The sequence below is a fragment of the Hibiscus syriacus genome, unplaced genomic scaffold (assembly GCF_006381635.1).
Source record: "Hibiscus syriacus cultivar Baekdansim isolate YM2019G1 unplaced genomic scaffold, ASM638163v2 tig00002793_pilon, whole genome shotgun sequence".
In the NCBI taxonomy this organism is placed as follows: domain Eukaryota; kingdom Viridiplantae; phylum Streptophyta; class Magnoliopsida; order Malvales; family Malvaceae; genus Hibiscus; species Hibiscus syriacus.
Genome location: NW_024061944.1, coordinates 1,023,389 through 1,030,244, shown reverse-complemented (window position 1 = coordinate 1,030,244; position 6,856 = coordinate 1,023,389). Strand labels below are relative to the sequence as shown.

The 6,856-nt window shown below is 32.9% G+C and overlaps 1 pseudogene; it reads right to left on the bottom strand.

Moving 5' to 3' along the window:
* Nucleotides 1-218: 218 nt before the first annotated feature.
* LOC120149494 lies at nucleotides 219-2,282 on the bottom strand (annotated as a pseudogene).
* Nucleotides 2,283-6,856: the final 4,574 nt, after the last annotated feature.

Genomic DNA, 6,856 nt, shown 5'->3' with positions numbered 1-6,856 from the left:
ATTAATTAATTGTTCCTCCTGTTTAAAGGAAACTCTGGGTCATCAAATTGCCCCTGAGAAACAACTTCGATCTCACCATCTCCATCTTCTGAAGAGGAAGATTGAGCATGATCAATAAGTCCTTACACGAATAAGCTCATGCGTACATAATGACCAATAACATCAAACGGGAAAAGATAATGACCAATAATATCAAACCACAATCTTTTTCTGAAAGATAAAAGTAAATAGTTTCATACAAGATAGATAAATATGTTAAAGTTTCAGTTCAGGACATTACGCAAAACAATCACAAATACATCAAGCACAAATTTACCTTACATACTAGATGGTTCTTTTTCAAACAGTGAAGAAGTTGAAATCAACACAAACATATGCATGCAACAGAACTTTTATGGATAAAACTCTTCCAGCTAAAGAAATACAGCTCCGCTTTCCCACCCCGATCCATTTATCCCTTTCCAAACAAAAAAGAAAGATAAAATGAAGGGGAACAGAAAAAAAAGCCAGAAAGGATGCCTACTTCCTAGAGCATATGAGGGCAGTGAAAGGAGAACAAAGGCCATGCATCCTCTATTTACCCTGTAAAACTAAGAAAATGTAAAAACAACGCTAACTATATCATACACTAAATCTACTAAGGCCACATATATCCAGAAGTTGCATGTTTCAGTAACCATAATCCAAAGATTCCGAAGTTATACATTATCCCAGACAAGTTAAACCAGTCAGGCAGTCACCTTCGCCAATGTTCTTCACAAGTGCACTTCCTCTTTCTTTGTTTCAGAGTCATCAGCAGCCTCATTGCTAGCTTCCTCACACCTCGACTCAACCTTGTCCTCTTCAACAGTCTTCTCCTCCACAAATTCGTCCTTGTCTTCTCCAACAGTATTCTTTTCCACAAACTTATTGCATCTGGCTTCATCAACCTTGGCATCCTTATCCTTGTCTCGAATAATTCCCTCCATGGCATCTTGAGGCTTTAACTCATCTTTCCTTTCACTAGTTAGCTTATTTTGTCTTGCAATATCATCCATAAAAGCATCCATTAGAATTTCATTCGGTGGCATTCCACCATTATTGTTCTCCACCATAAGAACATCAACGTTTCTAGTGTTTTCAGCAGCAAATCCCAGCACTTCCATATTATTATGAGCAGCAGCACTGGTAACCACCCTAAGATCAGAGCTACCATCTCACTCTCGTTATCAGACCCATTCTCCACTACCTCCTCATTAACATCTTCCACTATCTGACTCTGCCTTTCTAAAAACTGTAACCTCCTCCTCAAATCTCCCAATTCCCTCTCCATCAAAAACATCCTTTCTTTTAATGTCAAATTCTCTTCTTCCAATTGAGCTATATGCGTATCTTGATCATCCACTCTATTTTCCAAAACATTGTTATAATCACCTCCATAACTAGGGTATATCATCTCGAACCTACTTAAATCATGATCCAATCTCCTCTCCACTTCCACGTGTTCCTCCACATCACTATCACTTGAATCCCCACCATTTCCCCCATCCTCGTCTTCATCGTCATCATGACCAGTTTCAGGTGATCGAAGCCGAATCAACCCTTTCATTGACCCATAACCATCCACACCCCATTCTTCTTGGCCATATCACCCAAAACTTCCCTTGACGGTGAAAATATTGGCGTAGGAAGAACAGCAGGAGTCACAGGACATGGCGACACCAAAGAAGCTATTCCACCGGACTTTTTTGCTCGGATTATAAACGAAGATGTATTCCGCGGAGCATAAGGAGCAACCCGATTGTTGGCGTGATTGAATTTCTTCTTGTTGCCGTAGAATTTTCTGGCTTTTAACCGGTTCTGATTTTGTAGCTCGTTAAGAGCCGGAGGCTTGTATCCTTGAGTATTACCCCTGAAGCAGCGGTCACAGAAGAAATAGCAGAACCAGAACCCATGGATAAAGGCTTATTCTCGAATTTCCAGGAATCATTACCGAATGAAACCTTTTTTCCCTTCCAATTGTTATTACGATTGAAAGAAGAGAATTTCTTGTTAGGGTTAGGGTTTTGGTTTGGGTCCTGAGATTGCCAAGGCTTATAGCTTCGATTCAACATTATCGGAGGAGGCTGAGTCATCATCTGAGGACCAGAACTAATGGGATGCGACTGCGCCGCCGCAAATTGGTTCATCTCCTGAGAGTGAGCTGCCGACGCCCTCAGCCTATGAGACTGATTCATCATCTGCACCTGAACTGGAACTTGGACCTGGACCGTGTTCATCATTATTTGCGGAGGCTGATTCATCATCTGGGGCTGATCGTTCTTTTTTTAACAGAAGAAAAAGGAAAGAAAAACAAAATCAAAAAAATCTAGAGAGAGATAGAGAAAAAAAAGAGAAACCCTAATTCCTCAGTTTTAGAATTGAAATTTGTCGCCAGAACAAACGAATTACTACCCATCCTTTAATTTCCTTTGATTCTTAAGTTTTCTCAAAATTTAAAACTGGAAATTTTAGATTTAATTGCTTTGAATTTAAGTCTTTTCCCCCATGTTCCTCTCCACAATCCCTAAATCTGGAAAAATCCGATTGCCGATGCACTGAGGCCAATGGTTGCTTTTATAGGACCAGAAGGGTATCTGGACGGTTAGATTTTCAGGATTAGAGATTGACGGCCAGATCTAATTCTCGTGTCGAAGCCAAGATCAACAAGTAAGTTTGTTAGACGGAGGTTTTCTTTTAGATCCTTGATTTTTCTAAAGTTGCAGATAAGACTAGTTTATTTGAAGAAATATATTTTTGCAACATATATTGTGCTAATTTATCATTTGACCCCTTTGATTTGATTGCTTAGTTGTCAATTCCTTATGTTCGCTTGTGGTGGACAGCGAGTTCCAAATAAAAAACACCGTAATTGGTTTAATCGACTGGAATTATTTAGAAAAATAACTTCTAAATTCCTCATGTAGATTATTTCACTTTATGCAAAACGAGTAAAAAGATCTCGTGTTATATAGGGAGTGAGACTTGTCCGAAGTGAAGCATTTGTCAAATAATCAATTTAATACTTATATAAATAATCTCACGTTCTACATAACACGAGGTCCACGAGAAATTGAATTTATCGCATGTTGTATTTTTGAACTTTGTGTCCTACAAAACGTTAGGTTATGCATTTTCAGCCCATGCAAGTGTTTATAGGCGTGTTCGAGGGGTATTTTCAGATAGTTAATCTAAAAATTTTCATAATTTATAAAATTAGAGGCGTAACCTTATAATTTTATCTTTTAGTTGATGGTAATATCGATACAGATGAGATGTTGTAAACATGATAAAAATCGCGTTGAAAATACTTCCAAACTTATTTTCTGCTTGAAAAAAACCTAAAATTGTTTAATAGGCATATTCGAGGAGTATTTTATGTTGAACCATGCTTTGATATTTTGATATACAAAAAATTAATGTTTTTAAAGAAATTTTAAAATTATTTTGACTCGATTTTCAAATTTATATTCGATCTACTTCGAATGTGAAAATTCTTTTTAAGGTCAAAAACTTCATTTTTACTCCTTACTCTTTTGAAAATTCAAGTCATATACTGAAATTATTTTTCAAACATTTTTACAAAAGATTTCATATTTTAATCGAGTCAAAAATCAATTTTTAACCCTACGGTACTGTTACTACAAGAATAGTACAGATACTGGTACATGTATTAATGGCATAAAAATTACACAGGAGTACCGATACTCTCTTTAGGTTTTTGAAAAATACAAATTCTAGTGTGCTATTTTGGTACTGATACTGTGCAAGTATATGTACTGCTATCTACACACTTTAGGTTTTGCTCTCATTTTGTATGTATATCGGAGTCTGTAATTTGTTTTGAAATTGTATATGATTGGATTCTGAATTTAATTTGTGAATGTTTTCTGAATTAATGTAATACATTTATAAATTGTTTTATGGTTTGAAATGATTTAACAAAATTTTTATTTTCTAGATTTTTATCATGAGTCGCTTCGGTGGCCATAATGTGACACCTCGGATCGGATTGGGTCATCCGTATCGATTTGGGGATGTTACAGATGTGGTTGGTTTTCTCCTACATTTGTGTTATATTGATGATACCATTTTTACTGTTTTTTATCTTATATTTATATAAAACAAAATCTTAAAATATTCTCTTTAGAATGAGTCATTGATTTCGATTGTTATCATAAGATCGAATTTGAATTATAGAGCACATGAGATATTTTCAAAAGGGGATTATTGATATAAATGATGATCATAAGATCCATTTTAAACTATAAAAACAATGAAAAACTCACGAGTATATTTTACTTTCAAAAGTCACTATTTTCTCATTATTAATTTAGTTTTTATTCACATAAAGAGTATGCTCAATCGTTGTATGTGTCAGTCTTAAAAATCATCCTACTAATCTATCCATTCATTGCTTTCGTTTTAAATTTTTATTTCAGTGAATGTCTCAATCCTTGTTGTTTTCTTTTTCCTCTTTCATTATCTCCTTGTTCGTAGAAGAAAAAATCAGTAGAATCTATGGATAATTCAAAGTGGTTTAATCAAGCAGGTGCAAGTCATATGAACAGCCAAAACAGTAACAACAATGCAAGCAATGATAAGGTTGATCTCTCTCTCTCACGTTGGCAGGGCCGGCCTGAGCATAGGTCAGGGGTGCGACCGCCTAGGGCCCAAGTTTGGAGGGATCTATTTTTAAAATTATTTTAAAGTTTAATAATTAAAAAATATTTTTAAACATATTTTTTATTTCAAACACTCGAAAATATGGTAATTTAGTGGACTCCAATAATTAAAAAAATATTTTTAAACATCATTTTTTATTAAAAAACTCAAAAATATGATAATCCAATAGGCCCCATTTTAATGATTGAAAGAGAAACTAAATATAGGTCCCCACATATCTTCTTGTCATCACCTCCTGATCTAGAACCCTTAAAATGTCAGGCCTGCACGTTGGAACTGCCTTTGCTCAATTTCAATCAAAGCGCAACCCTCCATCATAACACCCAGTTTTCTTTTATCATTTTCTTCTCATAATGATATATATGTATATGTTATAATCGTTTTGTTTGTGTTCATATCATGTATGATGACATAAAATTTACAAAATTTGTATAATACAAAGTAGATTATTTTGAATATATATAAATTTTTTTTTTAAAAAAAATAAAAATTGTTAAGGATGATAAATTTTACGCATTTATTTATAGTAATTTTTATTTCAAAATTATTTGTGATTTTCTTATTTTATTAAAAAAAGTTTAAAATATACATGAAATCATAGTAATTTTTAATATTATTATTTTATGTCAATTTCATAAAATAGAAATGCCAACGATGTTTGACGGTTTCATTCTTAATTAGTTTTCTTGAATAGCTAAGATAATAATGAAATCCATGTTCGATATAATTTTTTTATTGTCTTGTTCATAATGGTGACAGACTGACAACAACTATAATTATAATAATAATAAATATATTGTCTATTATAATTTTAAACTTAATATAATACATTTATGTAAAAGATTTATAACACTCCAAATATATTTCAATATAGGTGTTACTTTTTTTTAGCTCTTATACCATGATGACTGGTTGAAAAAATAAAATAAAATTATGTTTATTAGTAAAGAATAAATAGGAAAATAATCAAGGAAAGATAAATGTTTTAATTGATTCGAGACATATCATATTTAAATTCGATCTCGAGTTAAAATTAAAAAATTAAATATTAATTCTATCTAATTTATCTTAAACCTGATTTTAAAAGTAAAGAAAATTTTTATTAGATTAGATTAGAGTAGATTAGATCTGAATAAAATAAGTTTACTATTTATACTTGAACTTGAGCTAATTAAGTTCAATGATAAATTAACTACTTATATTTTAGTTTTCTATTTACTCTTTTGCATAATTAATTTGAAAATGATTCAGCAAGGATTGGTTAACCAATGAGCAACGGTTGAAGGTCATTAAAACTTCAACAGCAGGCAGAGCCAATATGCATGGTAATCATCAAATCAAACGGGTTACAATGTCCATAATTTAAATTCTGCAAATGCATTCAACTCTTTTTCGGACTCTTCTATGGGGTTTCCATCACTAACTCCTACAACAATTTTATCCCTCCTCCTCCTCTTCCTCTTCATATAGAGCCTTCGAATGGCTATACTCTTCTCGATGTTCCTCCGAGGAGAGTCGCCACCAATTTATATGATCATGAACCCGCCTCTGGGCATTTCCGTGTTGGCAAATACAATGACCCTAACAAGAGGTGCACTAACTACAACCGCAAAACCAACGATACTCCTATGTGGCGCAAAGGACCTCTCGGCCCCAAGGTACGTTTACAAACATATATTGCTTTCATTTACATATCCTTATATGAAATTACACAAAATCCTTGAGTAATAATTACCCTCTAATTTAACGTTTATTTCATAATTACCCTTGGTAGCGAATGAATTGAAGGATTTCCTTTTATCCTAAGTTATAAGATAAAAATATAACAAAAATATCATCAAATTTAAACAGTCGAGAGAGTTTAGTATATTTTTAAATATAATAGCGGAAACAATATATTATGGAAAATCTTAAATAATGACGCATATATTTTTTAAATTAGTAATTTTTTTTGCTTTTTTTAAGAAAAATAGAGAATTGAAGTTTTAGAAATTTTTTTCAAGAAAATTAGGTATTTTGTCAAAGTTGTCTTTAGATGTTGACGACTTCGATAAATGTCTCGTGGAGTCAATAAAAGGTAAAATCATCTTATAATAGTATAATGTCAGAATTATTGACAGCAACCGACACATTATCTTATCTGGAATCTTCA